Source organism: Crassostrea angulata, chromosome 8 (assembly GCF_025612915.1).
Source record: "Crassostrea angulata isolate pt1a10 chromosome 8, ASM2561291v2, whole genome shotgun sequence".
NCBI classification, from domain to species: domain Eukaryota; kingdom Metazoa; phylum Mollusca; class Bivalvia; order Ostreida; family Ostreidae; genus Magallana; species Magallana angulata.
Genome location: NC_069118.1, coordinates 18,912,193 through 18,935,034, shown reverse-complemented (window position 1 = coordinate 18,935,034; position 22,842 = coordinate 18,912,193). Strand labels below are relative to the sequence as shown.

Genomic DNA, 22,842 nt, shown 5'->3' with positions numbered 1-22,842 from the left:
GGGGGGGGGGGGGTGTGCGTTAGTACTTTATATTACATATTGAATCTGATAAATATAACTAGTATGTCATAAGAACAAGTCACATATTTTTTGCCAGTGCCTTTCAAACTCTGAGAATCTACAGTTTTTAAGCAAAATATATTTCTCTACAGATATTCTGTTTTTCATTATATTTTCAAGAGCACTGAAATTCAGTTTTGGAACTTCTTTAAATCAACTTACAAATATGTATTGTTTTATTATTAGAATTAAAAGATTATGTACTTTATACGGATTTCTCAATTTATATTTCCAAATAAATTGAGTTTTTGTCAAATGTTACTTGCATTTCAAATTTCCTTAACAACCGCTCCTCGCATAGTTCCCAAAGTTCTTTTACACAATAGCAATCTACAAATAAGTGTTCAATAGTCTCATTAACTCTTTTACAAAAGGAACAGATTCGGGATTCTTTAACCTTAATCTTGTGCAGAAAATCATTTGTTGGTATTATTCTATGTAAAATTTGAAATTGTAGCCACTGGAGTTTTGACTCTTTAGTAGTTTTAAATGGAAGTTCAAATATTTTGTTCCAGTCTTTGTTGTTAAAAATAAAGCCCCTTTCCAGCCATTTATGTACAGATGTAATTGGCTCTCTTTACTCCCTAATAAGTTCGTTATACATGTCTTTGCAATCTTTTTTTATTGATGAAGAAGATATTTATGTGACTAGGGATACTTGAGCCTGGCTTGTATTTGATTTCGTTGATATTGTCTTTATTTAGTCTTTCAAATATTGCTCTCTTTAGGTTTGCATATTCAATAAAATTTGTTTTTATATTTTTGATTTTCTATTGTGTCTGGACTAAGAAAAACACCCTCATGATCAAAAAGATCTTATATATATATATATATATATATATATATATATATATATATATATATATATATATATATATATATATATATATATATATATATAAACCCAGCATTAAAATAGTGTTTTAGAAAAAAAGAACTGTTATTAAATTTTATTTTTGGGTTGAGCCAGATGTTTTCAAATGGAACATTCTTGTTGATTTCTAATTATTGATCCATTCTCCTTCTCAATTACCAATAATTGTTTTTTAATATAGTTTCTTGATTCTAAATTAGCAAAATATTTTGTTGGTTTTTCTCCCTGGACTATCCAATTTGCATTTGATCTTATACATTGACCTTTTAATCTAATAGTCGTAATTTCTTCCAACTCATCATGTTTATCCTCAAGTTGTTGGCTAGAATCCTGGGTCAAATTCTGTTCTACATTTAAAATTTCCTTTTTAAGCCTATCTTCTCTTTCAAGAGTTTTTTTTGCGTTGACCCTGAAGTAACCGGATGCCATGGGGGAAAATTCAGCCTGCGCATGAGCTAGCCTGGTTCCTGTGCGTATTGGGTAGCTCAGAGAACCAAGCTAGCACACGTTTATCTGAATCGGGATCGGAACTTCGTGCCATATGCATACATAAGTTCAAAGGCGCTGTAATTGTAAAGTTGTCAGTAAACAGTACAGAAACAAAGTATAATTTTTAAAGAAATGACTGCATGTGATATGATCTATCAGTATTATGAAAGAAGTTAATGCTATGCCGAAACTACAACATGCATCAAAAAGCATAATTTGCAATGTTTTGTTGTTTTCCGAATACACATGTAACTTAACTTTACTTTTTTATTAGGCGAGGCTAGAGAACTTCCCGATTAATTTTTTTAAGCATTTAAGTATGATTGAATAATTATATCACTGTATAAAAGTTTCAATCTCAAGAAAAATGCATCAAAATATGAAATTTTTAATTTATACAAAGCTGTCACTGCATAGTTAACACAGTAGTGCGAATCGTAATGTGTGCGCAAATAGTAGAATTCACCGAATGCCTGATACTATACATGCAAACTTCACTCATAGATAGATCATAATTATTTTAGAAGATTCTGAGATAAAAAGTCAGGGCTATACATACATGTATACGTAATACAACGTACAAATTTAGTGATTAAAAGCAGAGGGCTAGAGTCGGTGGAATCTCTGATAATCTTAAGGCTTTCACGTTTTCGTTGGAAACACATGCAAATGGTCCACGTATTGTACTCCTTTTTTAAAGGACAGCAACTTGTTTAAATATAAGTTGAGTACGAGATAGTTTTTCCTCTTCTTTCCATGAGCAAGGTATCTAAAAACAATTGGTCGCTTATAGTAAACTGTATATTTATTATCATCTGGTATAGAGGATATATTATCTTCATCGTACACAAAACAGGAGTACTGTTTTTCAATTTCCATAACTATTTTTTTTACTATTTTGATATATTCTTGGTCACTTAATAGGGAGTTATTGAATTTCCATATCCCTTTACCTTTTAAGAATTCATTCTTTTTTATACATAAACCAACTGGGGAATGGTCTGACCTATAGCTATTTTCCATTTTGATCATTGGAGACATATTTTGTAATGTATCTGAAATTAGGAAAAAATTTAGTCTGGCTTGTTTTACTGGGGTTTTCCTTCTCCAGGAATACTTTTTCAGATTTGGGTTGTTTTCACGGAAAATGTCTTTAAGGTTAAAAATTTCGATTAGTCTTAATAATTCAACTCTTGATTTGGGATTGTTCAAGCTTTTGTAATTCATTGAATCTAATTCTTTATCAAAAATTAAATTAAAGTCACCTCCAAGAACAATATGTTGGTTCGTAAAAAGATTCTCAATATGCTTGTATAAGTTTTTTTTAAAATGTAGGTGTATCTAAATTTGGGCCATATATGTTTACCAACAGAACATGTAAATCATCAACAGAAACATCAAGAATAAGAAAGTTGCCACTATCATCTTTAAATGTTTTGTGAACATCTAATTCACAATAGTTATTAAAAAGAATAGCTACTAAGAACTAAAAAAAAGCTTTATAACCCCATTGTGGCTTAATCAAATTTTCTTCTTTTCTGGAAAATGGGTTTCCTGTAAAAAGTATATATGATAATGTTTGTTTTGTATGGGTTTGAAAAACGTCTTTCCTCTTGTTTCCATCACAAAGGCCCTGGCAGTTCACTGTTAAAATTTTAAGGAGGTTTTCTTGGTGTTTGTTTATTTGTTCCACCATGATTTAAAAAAGTGGAAAAGACTACTGCACCCCACATTGTGTTGATAGATAAAGAAGAGTAAAAAATAGGTCATTGATCCAGGATGCACATACGGGTGAACCAAAATACATAATTTAGATATCATCTCTGCACAGAGAAGATTAACCAAAAATCAGTATGGATCTAGTATAAGTATTTAGGAGAATAATGTGTTTATAATAAAATGATTAATAACAATCGGCGTGAAGGAAACATTGGATGTAGAGTCACTCTTCGTAAAAAAAAAATAAATATAATAATACGAGAATGTTGCAATTTGGCTAGGTAGCATCAATAAATATATACAAGTCGTCATTGTTAACGTCTCAGGAAAATAACAACCTTAACTTGAACTACATACATGTAGTTTTTTGTACGTTAGTAATGGAAATGACATTTTATATCTACATATTTAATGTTCCATCAAAGTGGTGTGAATTGTTGATGACAAACAGATAAAAAAGGAACAAAACTAAATGCAGAAAAAACTTACAATCATGTGAACATCGCAAATTGTGGTCTCACAACACTATTTTTCCGAAGGTTCACGTCATAACATGGCCGAGGCAAAATAAATCCCGAATTCCCCTTCGTTTTAGGGGTTTTCCGCCAGCGACAGGGACTGTACTTTTTTATGAGATGAAAAACAACGTGTAAAATGCCTGATTTCCCCACTTTTGTAAAAATACGAGGTGAACTTTGATGTAAACAAACTCTCGTGCCTTTGTGTAAGGCTGTGTGTTTTTTGCCACTACATTGGTTAGGGACGGTTGTTTTAAAAGTTGTAAAGAGGGATTTTCCCAGAAGTTTGTTTTAAACTCGCTACCAGTGTCTAAAGTTGCGTATTTTTGGTAAGAATATATAGTAAAAATCAAAGTACTGAAGGGAGTTGATTTTATCGATTATTATTTATCTAAAAATCGATATGTTATTTTGCTTGGCAAGTAGTTTATAATCTCTATTTGAATTACGTACATTTTTAAAATATGGATTCTCGGACTTTTCCGACTATTTCGAGTTAACCTCTTATGAATCATGTTGTGTAATATTTAAAAATAGAATTGATTTCATCAAACTATGTATCGGTATTCGAAATATTTCAAAAAGTGTATAGATCCAACCAATAATGAACTCTAGTCTCGTTCAACCAGATGCTCGGCTGTCGCCGTTAATCTCCAACTGAACAGGTAAGAGATACCAGGTCACGTGATAGCTTGATGATGCGACCTCTAAATACTAGTATAGACTGACTCTCTGCTTGTCGGAGATGTACGGAGACACCCGATGGTTGAACGAGACTATATTGAACTCTGGCGTAGGAATACATACAACTGCAAAAAACTTCTAAATTGTTCGTACTATTCAAAATCTGACTATTTTTTTTAGGTATTTATAAATAAGTTTCCTTTTTTAAAAATGCTTCAGCGTACATTACATCGAATTTATCGATTATTTTCAAGAACTAACTCTTGTCCGCGGTGATGATTTGTGCTTATGTCCAAACACTGTTTCAGTTTCGGTTTGCAACAGTAACTGCATAGGAGAGTTGATTAAAATCAACTCCCAATTAATAGTGGTGTGCAACCTTGTCCCGTTAGCACCTCAAACAGGAAATAATGAAGTATAAACTAACACCGGAGTCAAGACGGTTAGAACATATTATTTCCGGCGTCTGGGTCAATAAAAAGCCAGTGATTTTATATAATTTTGACACATCTGTATAGTTCTTTTGAACCCACATAAATAGTATAAAACATATTGGTTTATATAGGAAATATGAACGAGAAAAAAAAAGCGCCCGAGGTGCTTCATATTAAAGCTGACATGAATTCATAAATACGAATTATTTCCCTTTTATCTCCGACTACCGCCATATTAGTTGTCGATTTCTATTGTTCTGCTCATCGCTACACACCTCCTATATAAGGCCGAAAGCACTATTCATGCTTCACCGCATTCAGGTACTTCATTCACCCGAACACGTAACCTTGGACGAAGAGACGTGTAGAAAAGCGTTTTGAACAAAATATAATATGACAACCACTGCACTGGCAAGAAATATCCAATGAACGACGAAACAAGACAAACTGAAATCCAGACACAGATGCTTAAAAAATCCTCGATAATTGTAGACCGTTTTCCTGTGTATGTTATAACATTTCACATGCGCAATCACACACTGTGGCAGATCGAGCATTGTCAATAACCGCATGGATTTGTTTTGTAGAAACCGATGGAAACGATGTCACGTTGTTACTTTCTTGGATTTACTATTGTAATGTGTTTTACCTAAACAAAATACCGGGTTCTTTTTAAGGGATATAAAAGGACTATGTGCGGTTTTATGCATTTTTTGCCCCCAAAATCGAAGTTATAGAAAGAGCTTTAAAAATTAGGTGAAAGATATTTAAAACCAGATTGGAAATAAAGGTTTAAAAGGATATCACCACAGTGACGTCATAATATAGAAATGACGTCATGAAGATTGCATTATTTTGATGAATTGATGTTTTGTAGCAAAATATTGGTGTTTTCCGATGGTTTTTCGACTCGGAAACATCGAGCGCAGGCTTGCTCAAGTACAATTTTTTAGTATAATGTGTATATCTATTTGATGAAAAATATATGTTTAAATCGCACTTGAGCAGACTTGCGCTCTATACTTCCGAATGCAAAATATAGAGCAAAAATGAGAATATTTTCATTTGTTTGCAAATTTGCGGGAATTAGGTCATTTAGGTGACGTCATAGATAAACAGCAAATGAGCAATGATGACTAAAATCAAGATTAAAGTTATAGGCATCCTCTATACAATTATTTGTGAAGATTTTATTTTTATACGATACTATTTAAAAATTGGTTAAAATCGGGGGCAGATATTTGACAAAACCGCACATAGTCCTTTCCTATGACTTTGAGTGCAATGATTAGACATATATTAATTTTACTTCTACTCTTCCTGAGTACAATGATTTAACTTGATTTACAATTGATTGGAGGCGTATTTAAATTACTTTGTATTGTTTAACTGGGATATTATCCCTGCGTGCCTTGGTAAAGGGTTCTTAATATTACAGGAAGTCAGGCGCCTCAGTCATATAGACTTACTACCTCCCGACAACCAATTAAGATCCCAATTCCAATTACCGCTGAGGAGTATTCCTTCCCCTAGTCTGCCTACTTACAACCTTACAAATCACTTCTATCAGGTTTCTATTACCTTTCAGGTCTTGCGGGTTCTTCTGAGAGCTGTAGGTTTCAGACCAACTCTGCCTAATCTGCTAGATGTGTCTGCTTATATACCCTTGGGAGAGTTAACTTCCAAGGGGGCACCAGGTCATTCCATTTCAATGGGTGTACTCTATTACGTGTACGGGTGTGCTTTATTACTTAAACTTCATGGGTGTGTTTCTCAGCTGCTTGTCACTACCCCTATTCCGTTTCACTATCATTTATCTACTGTGTTGTATGTAGTTCCGCCGGTGACTTCAAAAAGATGCAGACGTTATGCACTCTGTATGAACGACACACGTGTTCGATGTGCATGTGAAGTAAGGCAGCACTTTTTTTGCAAAATAGTACGGATAACTTGGAAATTCTTTCAAAGAATAAATATATATTGTATTTTATTGATTGCTGTTTCCTTTATTCTTTACTACAAAGATTTTACTACAATATGTAGTTTATACATTTAGAAGTCCGTGTAACCTGAAAGCCTCGATCGGAAGGCGACCGACCGTAACTTTCTCGACCGGTATATATACCCCAGTGGCAGTAGAGGAGCGATGAAAACTAATATGGCGACCAAACGCTTTTATGAGTTCATGTCAGCTTTAACTAAGGGCTGTAAAGAAAAAGGGTGGGGGTTAATCTACAATTACAAAAAATGGATAAACAGTGAAGAGAAACTATGGCTTAATACCTTTTCAAACATTCAGCCCTTCGGTTAATACATTTTTAACATATAATATTCATTAATTTAATAATACACTTTTATATACATATATAGTAGAATTATAAACTCACTAGTATCACATGATAAATACTTGTAAATGTATGGATTAAATAATTTGTGAGGCCATTATTTTACACAGACACAGGTAATTTCTTTGCGGCACTGAGACCTGTCTCGTTGATATGCGCGAAACGCCTTGGACCAATCTTGCTCTCATACCATCGCGACACTACCACGAGCGCGTTTTGCACTTCATTATCTGTCAGGGTCCTGAGTAGCTGTCGTCCCACGCCATGTTCCCCGTCGTCATCGAAACCTTCATGGATGTGTCCTCGGAGCTTACAAAATGGTACGCATAGACATTATGTGTGGCACTCGGAACACCGTCGATACGCATGATTTCGATTATTGATCTCCTGACCTGCTTATAGGAATCTACGGCCATGGAATGAGCGACGAACCTGTTACCGTTGTCCTCCATAGACTTTCCCCGAGAACACTTCTTTTGTCACGTCGTCGTTGGTGATGACTTCATCACCTGTTGGTCTTGACCCCACCTTATCTCCGTAGACTGAGTTGATTTGGGTGAAGATCAGCTTGTCTCCTTTTATTTTGGTCTCAATATTTCGCTTTGCATAATGTTTCTGTACCTGGTATATTCGTTTCCTCTTTTCCCGAATCTTGTCTGGCTGTTGCTGAGCTATCCTAATGGGGGATCTTTTATTTTTCAATATTTTTACTCTGCTCATGACCAGGTCTTTGTTGGTCTTGTCATAGAACTGCACGCATACCGGGCGTGGATATTTTCTCCGAGGGTCAAAGTCTCCCATGCGGAATAGTTTATTAATCTGTAGATTGTCAGCGTCCCCATCCTTCATTTCCAGTTCTGTTCCAGTCCCCTGAACAAAAAACTAGTGTACCGGTATACTGATAGGATTTTTATTTTTAAAACTGGGAACATGTGAGTATAACAATGAGAAGGAAAAAAGTTTATTCATAGAGTGTGATACAAGTTTCTTAATGAAGATGTAAAATTTCCCAAAAGGTTTTTGTGTAATTACTATATATGTTAAATGGCAAAGAAAAAAAAATGAAACAGTTTATCAGAATTTCAAAAAATTTATCTTATTTGTATTAATGTAAAATTTAATTTATTTTTGTATTTATACCTTTTACAAATAATAAGTCTTTTGATTGTGTAAGCTGAATGACAATATTTATAAAATCAGTCTCTGTACTTTTGTGTATATGGGGTGTTAGTCCAACCCACTTACTACCGTTTTGTAGAGGATCTGATTAGACAAACATCTTTATAATAATTTTAATATATATTACAGAATTATAAACTATTAACAGCTTATCGACTAACTGCAATATCAGGATTAAAAGTATTAAACATCGTTTTACAATTACACTGTCTCTGTCTGAGAAAATTCTGGCTAAGTTACCGATCACAAGAAACAGTTTACAATGCCGTAGTGTTGCACATCTTCACAGTGTTTGTATGACTGCTGAATATACATGATATATATTCAGAATAAGTATGGTTTCTTTTAGTTACATTATTTATTTTAGTCAATCTCAAATTGGGAAAACACTCGATTTTGGAAAAAAAAGATGCCTTTTACACGTTGGGAATTGGGCCAAATATCGGCCCCAATTACAGAAAATCGAGAGACCTGAATTATATTGTTCTCCATTGACCTAGATTTAAGGTCGATAATTTGGGCACTGTGTGTGTTCGTTTGGGACTCTAGGCGGATTACATAATCCCGTAGCCTCCGAATTTCTCTCTCCATTTTTTTCTGACTGTACAACACAGATATGTAGAAAAAGGACAGTGAGTGAGTTATTCTCAGACGGGTCAGCTTGTTTATACAAAATTAGCAAATCTTATATCCCAGTGTCAATTTTTGAAATATGACTACCACATACGCACCTTATAAACCTTCTGCAACCAATTTCAAAAACATTTTTCTTTCGATGTCCAAATAATTCTCATTTCTCGGTTAATTTCTTTATGTGTGAAAAGAAAAGCGTCCTACATGTTGAGCATGCGCAGAAAAAAAAATCTTTATTTTTTTAGGGTAAAGAGCATATTATCAAACTTTTATCCCTAACAAATTGATAAATTTTCAAAACATTAATATTCATATTCTGAATAATGTATCAATTAAAAAAACACCACTCCAGAAAATAATTTTACCTTTGTAAAGAGAATGTGTAAAACAGATCGGGTATAAATTTAGAAACCTTTTGATTAGATAGCGAATCAGTAAAATAGTTCATATAAAAAGGCTACATTTATATTTGGAAAGAGTTAAATGCATTTAAGTTATCTTCCTATTTAAACCTTGTATTTGTATTGTTTTAAACTTTTGTACTATTGGAAGTGTGTGTGTGTGGGGGGGGGGGGGGGGGGAATTGATTCTGGACAACTTCCCTTTACATACATACACCAGTGTGTAATTGAAAGTAATTGAAAACTAATATGAATTACATGCCCTTTAGGAAAGTTAATAATTAAATAACCATGACATGTAATTGAAAATAGGCCAATTACACTTTAACAATTTACACTTACTTTCAATTACATCAAAATTTGTAATTAATTACACTCAATTATCATTACAAATTACCATTACCCCATCCCTGAGGGAGGTTTCATGCAGAGGCAAGCCCGAAAGCAGTCAGAAAAACAGAAGCCTGGTCAAAAATCCATCAGATCAGCCATCAACATATACCAACATGATTTTGAACGTTATTTTGATATAGTAAGGGAAAGAGATTTTTGCCCTAGTAACAACATAAAAGATGGAACATTGAAGAAAAAATGCAGCATGAGCTTTCAAAGCCTACACAACTTAAGGAAACTATCCCTCCATCTGATTAACAACAAATTCCTTCTTACCATTTTGATACAGAAAATCATACCAAGTTTCGCTATAGAACATGCTTCATAATTTCCATCCAATTTGTCACACATAAATTAGAATTCCGCGATCAGCTGAAACGCGACTCCTTTGCTTTAAAAAAAATGAAAATGAAGATAAATATGTCACTTTATTCCGCGAAACAAAAACAAACAAAATGGCAAGGTAATATTGACTCTACAGAAAACCCGAAAGAAAAGCGTATGTATGTTGTGTCTAGCGTTAGAGAAAAATGCCCAATAAGGACACTTAAGGTAGCAAATATTTTTTTGTTAAAATGAGAGTTGCTGAACTTGAAGGATTATGAGATTATGCTATAATTCATGAAATGATTTTAAATGATTATAATTAGTAAGAGGGATGTCTCTCGTTGAAATTAATATGCAATAAATATGTAGGCCCATATGTTAAGTACATGAGAATCAGAAGTAAAATGCGCTACCTTTGGCTATGACCGCTGTGTAGACTTTATACAGTGAAATTGCAAGTTACAGACGGGAGGCGAAATAACACGTAAAGTAGGTGGTTTGGACATTGAAAACAATACACTGGTAAGTTTTTGACATGTGATGGTGCAACAAGCACACGGAGTGGAAGGTCAACCCTTTGCAAGAAATTATCTAGGGAAAGTGTAAAAAGCTGAAAATATCAAAAAATTAACAAAATATGACAGGATCAAAATCTTATAAGAACCATAATGTAGGAAATTTTACAGGTTTTGACTAGTTATTTTCTTCAGAAAATGGCGATTGGCCTAAATGTGGAATAACACATCTGGAAAGATATGAAAGATATGAAAGATATAATGATAGATATAATGATAAATAAATTGTACAAATGTCAAATAGGTAAAAGATTTGCAGTTTGGGGATAAAAAATAAATATCTAATAATAATCTAATCTAATAATAATTTCAGTAAGTAACAACAAAAGCACCTGCGGGGTTCGAACTCGGGGTGTACGGATCACAAGTTCAACACTTTTTTTGAAATATCTTTTATTCAAGTCCGACATTTTATCGACTCGGCTATGGAGAGAGTTACATGTTTCAATCAAAATCAGACATATGATACATATGAGCGGATATAAGAGCGAGGCATTTGTTAGAAATTATGACAGAGATTATTCCACCATCCAAAAGAAATATATGAGCGACACACTTACCCGACATTTTTGGGTTATGATATTATGCGATTTATATATGTTGACATGCAAGAAATTTATGTTTAAATGCGAGAAAATTATTTGTGGATGTTGATATGCGACTTATATATGTTAACATGCGAGATAATTATGTTAAAATGCAAAATATCTATGTCAAAATGCGGAGAAATATTTTTATGTGCAAGTTATTTATAACAAAATGCAAGATAGCTTGTATGTTGGCATAGATAGCTTACATGATAAATCAATTTACCCATATCAATATAAGTAAGTCGCATGCCGACATAATTAACCCGCATGTCAACAAAAATATTTTACTTGTAAACATAATTAACTTCTATGTTGACATATCTTAATCACATATCGACATAATTATGTTGCATGTCTAAATAATTAACTGTTAAATAATAAATCAAGAATGCTCAATACACTGTTTGATGATATAGTTTTCCTTTTCATGTCGATACTTATTTACGTTGAGATAAATAAGTCGCCTGTTGTCATAATTTATGTTCCATCTTGCATCTATGATTAATAATAATAAAAATGATTAATAATTATCGTGCAAGTAAATATAGTTATCTTGCATGTTGACGAAATTTTTCTTGCATTAAGGAGGCAGAAATAGGCCACCATACAATCTGAACATGAGTCATAATCCCCTTATCTTATCTCTATATTCTTGCAACCTTTGTCCTCAATGAATCGTTTACTTTCACGTTTAGTGCTGATATCAGTTGGTTGTGTTTGACTGTACTTTCATTGTTTCTCCAAAATTGAAACATGACGTTTTGCAGGTATCAAAATGGTAAGGAAAACTATAAACTATATTATCATACAGTGTTTTGAACAGTCATTCTTCATTTATTTTATGTTTTTTTTGATATTGCTATTATATTGATCTGAGATAAAATATAAGGTACATTGTTTAGATAATTTTTTTTAATCGAAATAGAGTTGATATGTACGATATTTATTGCGGGAACATTTTATTCTTTTACCTTGATTCTAATGAAATTAAAGATTGATCAGAAAACAGTCGCTCGCTCACTGATAAAACACGATGTATTTTTCTATTATTCACAGTGGCACCATCTACGTCGAATGAGATTGTTCATCTTGATGTCGGTGGCCATTTGTATACAACATTGAAGTTTACTTTGAAAAAGTATGAGTCATATGCTTAAGTGAACATTTTGAAAAATTGTGACAGAGATGGGAATGTGGTTCTTGATCGGGATGGTAGAATGTTCTATTACATACTAAGGTTTTTGAGAACTGGAGAGCTCTCTTTGCCCGATGATTTTTCTGAATTCGACTCGTTGACCTACGAGGTAAATTACTTTGATATTGGCGAGTTAAAGCGTTGTCTTGAAGTAGCAAAACAAAAAAAGAAGCTGTTATTTAAATACATCGAAATTTTGGAAACAAATAGAGATGGATCTGTCAAAACAGTTTTAAAAGGGAGAAAAGAAGATTGGGGGGGATTACCTTTGGGGAAGTTTCAAATTCCTGATGGATTTGAACCACAGAATGAAAAGAATTCGTCGTATATGGAAATAATCTTATATGAAAGAAATGCTATACTTCGGCTGGCAGAAGTCCTAAGTAAATTGAAATGGACTCGCGAATCTTCTGACTTTTCATCTTCATCTTATTGTCAACCAAATAATCCGGACTGCGTAACAATTGAACATTGTTACCGAGACTGTTGGAGAAAAACCCTAACAGAATGGTGAATGGCCTATCAATAATCCAATACATGCATCCTTTATATTTTGATTATGGAAATGATCATGACTAACAAGGTGTTATTATGATTGAATTATAATTCTCCATATATTTTACTTAAGATAATGAATTCGTGTCAGTTAAGTTTAAATAACTTCCATTTTTATGGATAGTATCGTTATTTCTATTTATTGTGTTAATAATTTTTATATTTTTTCTTTTAGATCTAACTTTAGTATGCTTATGCTTTTGATTTTAGAAGTAAATATATACTAGTATTCCTCTGTGAAGAAGTTTTTGTAAATTCTCATTAAACTGTTTAATGTGAGTCAATGTTAAATAAATAGCTTGTAACATATTGTATTGTCTAAACGTACATTTAAAATGCAGGGTATTTTGTTAAAACAGTGCTTGAAAAATACCGTTTAGTTGACATCTTCCAAAACCAATCCACTATTTCGCCGAACTGTAAAAAATAATTTAATGTTCTCTGATCAAAATAAATGTGTATGGACTTTTTTTGTTCTGTGAATTAAAATATAAAATGTTTTGAAATAAATTTGATATCCTTCTGTAATAAAAACCCCCCAAACAGAAACCTAGTTCACCAATAGCGTTGAAGGAGTATTAAAATTGCAATATCATTATTTTCAATAAAAAAACGATCGTCTTTGCAAAAATAGCAATAAAACACTAGATTTTTAAATTTTAAATTAAAATAGTCTATAGTCAATTTTAAACAATCCTAGTGTACTCTGACTGGGCGAAATATTTAGTGTATGAATTAGAAAATGAACAAACAAAAGCGGTAGTCAAATTGTTAAGGATGGGTACCAACTTACCCGTACATGTAGCTTCGTCTGATTGTTCCTTTTATAATTTACATAATTTTCAGCAATTGTACGATTAAATTTTAAAATAGTTTTTAAAGAAATTTTATTGATCTATACATCACAAAATCGATTCGTAGTGTTATAACAGACAAAGACACAGGAAAATGTAAATACTTTAAAATACTAGTAGTTATAAAAGTTATAAAAACCCTACATTTATTTTCGATGAGTCTGGTGGGAGAATATTGTAGCACAAGATTGTTTTTGCTATCAGGGTCGTTGTATCGACCATAGAACCCTACGAAATTAAGAATTCTTATATGGATGAAAATGTAATTGAATGTGATCACGATCGAGAGTTAGAAATAAAATTCTTTTGAAAGAACAAACAACGGCAACTGCTTATCGGCGCCAAAATGAATTTGAATTAGATTTGATTAAGTGATTAAGATAATACGTATGCAACAAAAATGAATATGGTTTGGTGCATTGAAAATACAAACTTCATTACATACATTTATCACGATTTGAAGTTAAAAAGCAGATGTGTAATAAACGCCATGTATAAATGTCCAGGTTGCCTAATACGTTTGCTGTTTTGGGATGCTTGAAATTCCTTTTAAAAAAATCCTTAATCTTGTCTTTTTTGCTGATATCAGCCAATCTTCTGTTGCTTGGTTAAGTTTGCGATATGTTGTTTGAATAAGACGGATCAATAAAATTGGTTAAATAAAAATGTCTTTATCGATTTGATTTATGTACGAAGGTATATCATATATGACAGAGTAACAGACTGGAGTACTGGAATATTAAATAGCAATATTTGAAGAAAGTAAATATCAATCTGATTCATGTTTTATCGAATATTTTTACAACAAAAATAGCACAAAACATTCTGACTATCGAAAGAATTTAAAGATTGTATTTGTCCTGTTTTGTTAGCCACACATTCTATCCATTTCCAAAAAATGTGAACTTTGCAAGCTTAGAATGATGCTACTGGAGATCGTTTGTTGGATCCTATGTTTGATTTATGACACAGTCCAAGTCCATGGACTCCTAAAAAAGCAAAACAAGTGTAAACGTACGTGCATTATTTAAACCTATTAATGCAAAGAACTAATGTAATTAATAGCGTTATTGTTTCTGGTTATATTTATTTATATTACATATTTATTCCTAAATAAGAATAATAAGATATTAATAGTTCATTTTTTGTGTGTTCATATCTAAAACATACAATGTAAATAACATCACAAAAACATAGTTCCGTTTTTCAAGATGCTGTTCGGATTTCCGTTGTTGACGAATATTGCTACTACATTACACTTAGCCAGATAAAATGTAATCAGGATGAAGCTACAAGGGGTGAGTGGTGCAAATTTACCAATTTGTCGCCATACACACGGAACACCAAATAAAGAAACTGTGAGTGGTGTGTGGAATGCATAAAAGATGGCGGCAAATTATCTCAAATAATCAGTGCAAAAACCAACAAATAGACTGTTTTTTGTTACATATCCTGCAAAAACATTGATAAAATGTTTGCGTCCCATAACATACCCGATTAAGTTAATGTGTACATATGGTCAACGTACATGTAATTCTAATATACAAGAAGGCTGACGTATCAGGCGGGGATCCAGAAAATTAAATTTCAAAAATGATCGGTTGAATTACATTAAATGCTTTGAAAATTGTTTTTAACTATCGCACGGGTCAAAATGCATGATAGAAGCTATGTACAGTGTAATTTAAAACTTTCATTTTATATCAATATGTAGTATTACCTACTTTAACAAATGAGAGTATAGCACAACTGCCACAAGCAATACATGTCATTTACCGGCACCACCTCCCTCCCCATAAAAAAAATGAAACAATTGTCGTTTTATTTGCTAAAATGTGTGTGGTTAAAGATTTTTCTAAAGGACATACCCGATTAGAATTGAAAAAGAGTCGTACGTTTAAAACTAATTTTGTCAAATTTTTTAGATTCATTTGGTTATATTTTGGTCCATTTGGGTAAAAAGATGCACCAGCGCAGCTCTTATTTATATATAATCAGGCCATAAATTCAAAATATTTTCAAAAATTAATAGCTTTAAATCCAGTGGATGAAAAAAAGGAAAGCAAGTCGAACTCGATGAGTGCTAATACCTGTGTTGAATGAATGGTACAGTAGGATATGCGCAACAAAGTCCCGTCTACTCTTTCCTACCCTATATTTATTGGAATATTAAATCCGATTATAAGAGTCAAATTAAAAATCAATTACGGATATGTACCTGTTTATCAAAAGTAAAACTACTCATAATTTATCTACAGTGCATCGTTATGGAGCTACACAGAAAGTTTTATATTAATTTGCCGAGCCAAATAAAAAAAACCTGGAAAACGAAGAGAAAACAAAGTGGGGACAGAATAACTGGCAAACTAATTAGGACTTTATGGCACCCCCCCCCCTCTTGAAATGTATATACTGAAAACAGATTATTGGAGTACAACATCCGCACACAATTTAAAGAAAATTTCATGTTTTTTTTTTATCATTTTCGCTAGCTAATGTAAGACATCACAAATACCCCAAACCCCCTCACGGAAAAGGAAATGCTAGGTGATGAGAGAGAGAGCGAGAGAGAGCGAGAGAGAGAGAGAGAGAGAGAGAGAGAGAGAGTCGATGTAAATCACAGGTGCGCTAACACCGTTAAAATTAAAGCTTGCTAGTTGGTCTGCCCTACCCTAGCTACCTCCTCTCTTTTCTCCTTTTAGAGGCTTAATTATTGTCTATATATGCTTATAACAAATCAAATCAATTTCAAATTCTAATGCAAAACTGAATAATTTGACACTACAAAACTCTCTCTGTGTCTGTCTGTCTGTCTGTCTGTCTGTCTGTCTCTCTCTCTCTCTCTCATATCGACAATGGCATTGCCATATCCTACAATACACTATTCTTATCTGGATTTTTGTCTTTGAAGTTGTAAATCATTATATCTTCTATGGTTTAAAACTTTATCATAACCTATATTTTGACATGTCGATTATTTCATTGAGTTTCGTTTCATAGCTAAAACATTTAGATTAAACAGATCTTTCTTCGCGAGCCGATTTTTACACAGTTGGGGCGAATACACTTCGGGTTAAAATTGTTCGTGGGGAAATACATACAGGGCAAACAAAACCACTTAGATTCGCAAAGCCAACAGTGTTATTTCTAATTTAATTGTTTATACAGTGTGGGGTTAATTCATCAATGTTAATTTAACCATTTTATAACCACTATATACTAGTAAGAGCTATTAAGACATTTATTTGTAGGAAAGAGCATGTACGAATGATCTTTATTTAGAACAGTTTGATGTTGCTAAGATACAGGTTTCAGATCCATGATTTGATTGGTTAATTTAGATATTGAATCTCGAATTTCGAATCTCGAATCTCGTATTTCGAATCTCGTATTTTGAATCTCGAATCTCGAATGATCCTTCTCGGCTTTCGTATGAGTCCAATCTATTCAGCTCATCTAATACGCGTTTTTTTGGCGTTTTCTGAAGACATTTTCAATTGGATCGAAAACATACATAATAGGTTCTGCGATACAGATATCTACCTGGAATCACAAAACAGGTAAACATACAGGTGACGGTACAACACAGATATGTAGAAAAAGGACAGTGAGTGAGTTATTCTCAGACGGGTCAGCTTGTTTATACAAAATTAGCAAATCTTATATCCCAGTGTCAATTTTTGAAATATGACTACCACATACGCACCTTATAAACCTTCTGCAACCAATTTCAAAAACATTTTTCTTTCGATGTCCAAATAATTCTCATTTCTCGGTTAATTTCTTTATGTGTGAAAAGAAAAGCGATCTACATGTTGAGCATGCGCAGAAAAAAAATCTTTATTTTTTTAGGGTAAAGAGCATATTATCAAAATTTTATCCCTAACAAATTGATAAATTTTCAAAACATTAATATTCATATTCTGAATAATGTATCAATTAAAAAAACACCATTCCAGAAAATAATTTTACCTTTGTAAAGAGAATGTGTAAAACAGATCGGGTATAAATTTAGAAACCTTATGATTAGATAGCGAATCAGTAAAATAGTTAATATAAAAAGGCTACATTTATATTTGGAAAGAGTTAAATGCATTTAAGTAATCTTCCTATTTTAACCTTGTATTTGTATTGTTTTGTACTTTTGTACTATTGGAAGTGTGTGGGGGGGGGGGGGGGGCAATTGATTCTGGACAACTTCCCTTTTCAAACATACACCAGTGTGTAATTGAATGTAATTGAAAACTAATATGAATTACATGCCCTTTAGGAAAATTAATAATTAAATAACCATGACATGTAATTGAAAATAGGCCAATTACACTTAAACAATTTACACTTACTTTCAATTACATCAAAATTTGTAATTAATCACACTCAATTACCATTACAAATTACCATTACCCCATCCCTGAGGGAGGTTTCATGCAGAAGCAAGCCCGAAAGCAGTCAGAAAAATAAAAGCCTGGTCAAAAATCCATCAGATCAGCCATCAACAGATACCAACATGATTTTGAACGTTATTTTGATATAGTAAGGGAAAGAGATTTTTGCCCTAGTAACAACATAAAAGATGGAACATTAAAGAAAAAAGGCAGCATGACCTTCCAAAGCCTACACAACTTAAGGAAACTATCCCTCCATCTGATTAACAACAAATTCCTTCTTACCATTTTGATACAGAAAATCATATCAAGTTTCGCTATAGAACATGCTTCATAATTTCCATCCAATTTGTCACACATAAATTAGAATTCCGCCATCAGCTGAAACGCGACTCCTTTGCTTTAAAAAAAATGAAAATGAAGATAAATATGTCACTTTATTCCACGAAACAAAAACAAACAAAATGGCAAGGTAATATTGACTCTACAGAAAACCCGAAAGAAAAGCGTATGTATGCTGTGTCTAGCGCCGGAGAAAAATGCCCAATAAGGACACTTAAGGTAGCAAATATTTTTTTGTTAAAATGAGAGTTGCTGAACTTGAAGGAATTATGAGAGTTGCTAAAATTCATGAAATGATTTTAAATGATTATAATTAGTTAGAGGGGTGTCTCTTGTTGAAATTAATATGCAATAAATATGTAGGCCCATATGTTAAGTACATGAGAATCAGAAGTAAAATGCGCTACTTTTGGCTATGACCGCTGTGTTGACTTTACACAGTGAAATTGCAAGTTACAGACGGGATGTGAAATAACACGTAAAGTAGGTGGTTTTGGACATTGAAAACACTACACTGGTAAGTTTTTGACATGTGATGGTGCAACAAGCACACGGAGTGGAAGGGCAACCCTTTGCAGGGAATTATCAAGGGAATATCTAAAAAGCTGAAAATATAAAAAATTAGCAAAATATGCCAGGATCAAAATCTTATAAGAACCATAATGTAGGAAATTTTACAGGTTTTGACTAGTTATTTTCTTCAGAAAATGGCGATTGGCCTAAATGTGGAATAACACATCTGGAAAAAGTAACTCCAATTAATAGGACATTTTTGATAATGAAAGATATAATGATAAATAAACTGTACAAATGTCAAATAAGCAAAAAATTTGCACTTTGGGGATAAAAAAAAATAAATATCTTTAATTATAATTTCAGTAACTAACAACAAATGCACCTGCGGGATTCGAACTCGGGATGTACGGTTCACAAGTTCAACACTTTTTTTGAAATATCTTTTATTCAAGCTATGGCTATGGAGAGAGTTACATGTTTCAATCAAAATCAGACATATGATACATATGAGCGGATATAAGAGCGAGGCATTTGTTAGAAATTATGACAGAGATTATTCCACCATCCAAAAGAAATATATGAGCGACACACTTATCCGACATTTTTGGGTCAGGGGCCCAGGATCAAGGCCCGTCAAATGACCAAATGCTACCTCGTGTTCCCGTTTCGTTTCTGCTTCATCATCCAATGCTGGAGTAGTTTTTCCTCAAACATTCTTTCAGCAAGATTCATGGCAAACTCCACATTTAATAGCTGCGTTTTTAATTTAGAAAAATTACTCTTACAGTCACACGTTGTCTGTCAGCCGCTACAGTGTCTCGTCAACCGTTGCTAAGCATATCCGTATATTTACTTACGCCCGTATCTGACATCATAGATGCACGATGCAACATAATTATGATATTATGCGATTAATATATGTTGACATGCAAGAAATTTATGTTTAAATGCGAGAAAAGTATATGTGTATGTTGATATGCGACTTATATATGTTAACATGCGAGATAATTATGATTATGTTCAGGGATGGGGTAATTGAAAAAAGTATTTGTAATTGATTATAATTAATTACATTTTTCAAAGTAATTTAAAGTAATTTGTGCTTGTGTCTGTCTTCAATTACAAGTAATTGAATGTATTTAAATACATTCCAAAAATATTGTGTATTTTCAATTACTTTTCAATTACATCTCAATTACTTTTTTCCAAGTTTAAAATAGATAAAAAGGTGTTTTATAGTGATAAATAGATTTTATACATGTTTGGCATGGATTTTTGTTTATACAATAATTAAATGTCCCATAATGTTTCATAAGTTTATACAGCATAAGACACTGCCCAGGGCAATAGGTAAAGATCTAATTTTGTGGAGGTGTGAACTTCTCTAATACCCAAGAACCCCCATTGATTTTAGACTTAAGGGAGTCAAAATATCTCTTTCTTGTGATTTATTTAGAGCAATTATTATTTATATACTGATATGCTGTACTGCCGAAAGTTGTACTTTCTGAATAAACATAGTTTTAATATGTGAATAAAAATTAATTCACTCTAGAGAAAATATTATTAAGAACCAAAAATGAACTCAATGGTACTTAATGAATTTAATGTTAAAGAAAATTTTTCTAGAAATTTTCAAGAAATCTGATCTGAACTGTACAACCTTTAAAAACATAACCGTACATAAAGTTCTGTATATCTTAAAGCTGTTGATATATGTATATGTTCTCAAGATTTAAAAAAATAAAACTAAAGTACTAGTATTTGAAATGTAATTAATTACATTTATCAAAGTAATTGAGAGTAATTAATTACATTTTAAAAAATCAATGTATATGTAATTGCAAGTAATTGATAAAATTCTCAATGTATTTGAAAGTAATTAATTACTTTTCAAAGTAATTGACCCCAACTCTGATTATGTTAAAATGCAAAATATCTATGTCAACATGCGAGAGAAATATTTTTATATGCAAGTTATTTATAACAACATACAAGATAGCTTGTATGTTGGCAAAGAAAGCTTATATGATAAATCAATTTACGCATATCAACATGAGTAAGTCGCATGCCGACATAATTAACCCGCATGTCAACAAAAATATCTTACTTGTTAACATAATTAACTTCTATGTTGACATAACTTTATCACATATCGACATAATTATGTTGCATGTCTAAATAATTAACTGTTAAATAATAAATCAAGAATGTTCAATTCACTGTTTGATGATATAGTTTTCCTTTTCATGTCGATACTTATTTACGTTAAGATAAATAAGTCGCCTGTTGTCATAATTTATGTTCCATCTTGCATCTATGATAAATAATAATAAAAATGATTAATAATTATCTTGCAAGTTAATATAGTTATATTGCATGTTGATGAACTTTTTCTAGCATTAAGGGGCAGAAATAGGCCACCATACAATCTGAACATGAGTCACAATCCCCTTATCTTATTTCTATATTCCTGCAACCTTTGTCCTCGTTAACTTTCACGTTTAGTGCTGATATCTTTTGGTTGTCTTTCATTGTTTCTCCCAAATTGAAACAAGATGTATTGCAGGTATCAAAATGGAAAGGAAAACTATAAACTATATTATCATACAGTGCTTTGAACAGTCATTCTTCATTTATTTTATGTTTTGTTTGATACTAATTGTTATTATATTGATTTGAGATAAAATATAAGGTACATTGTTTAGATATTTTTTTTTATCGAAATAGAGTTGATATGTACAATATTCATTGCGGGAACATTTTATTCTTTTACCTTGATTCTAATGAAATTAAAGATTGATCAGAAAACAGTCACTCGCTCACTGATTAAACACGATGTATTTTTCTATTATTCACAGTGGCACCACCTACGTCAAATGAGATTGTTCATCTTAATGTCGGTGGCCATTTGTATACAACATTGAAGCATACTTTGTATAAGTATCATTCACTTGCTTTAGTGGAAATTTTGAAAAATTGTGACGAGGATGGGAATGTGTTTATTGATCGGGATGGTAGAACGTTCTATTACATACTTAGGTTTTTGAGAACTGGAGAGCTCTCTTTGCCCGATGATTTTTCTGACTTCGACTCGTTGACCTACGAGGTAAACTACTTTAATATTGGCGAGTTAAAGCGTTGTCTTGAAGTAGCAAAACAAAAAAAGAAGCTGGTATTTAAATACATCGAAATTTTGGAAATAAATATAGATGAAACTGTCAAAACAGTTTTAAAAGGGAGAAAAGAAGATTGGGAGAGATTACCTTTGGGGAAGTTTCAAATTCCTGGTGGATTTGAACCACTGAATGAAAAGAATTCGTCGTATATGGAAATAATCTTATATGAAAGAAATGCTAGACTTCAGCTGGCAGAAGTCCTAAATAAATTGAAATGGACTCGCGAATCTTCTGACTTTTCATCTTCATCTCATTGTCAACCAAATAATCCGGACTGCGTAAAAATTGAACATTGTTTCCGAGACTGTTGGAGAAAAACCCTAACAGAATGGTGAATGGCCTTTCAATAATCCAATACATGCATCCTTTATCTATTGATTATGGCATGATCATGACTAACAAGGTGTTATTATGATTGAATTATAATTCTCCATTTATTTTACTTAAGATAATGATTCGTGTCAGTTAAGTTTAAATAACTTCAATTTTTATGGAAGAAATCGTTATTTCTATTTATTGTGTTTATAATTTTTATATTAATTCTTTTAGAATTAACTTTAGTATGCTTATGCTTTTGATTTTAGAATTAAATATA

General features: G+C 32.4%; 1 pseudogene; it reads right to left on the bottom strand.

Moving 5' to 3' along the window:
• Window positions 1-7,225: 7,225 nt before the first annotated feature.
• Window positions 7,226-7,972, bottom strand: LOC128160749 (protein IMPACT homolog; annotated as a pseudogene).
• Between the last annotated feature and the right edge of the window lie 14,870 nt (window positions 7,973-22,842).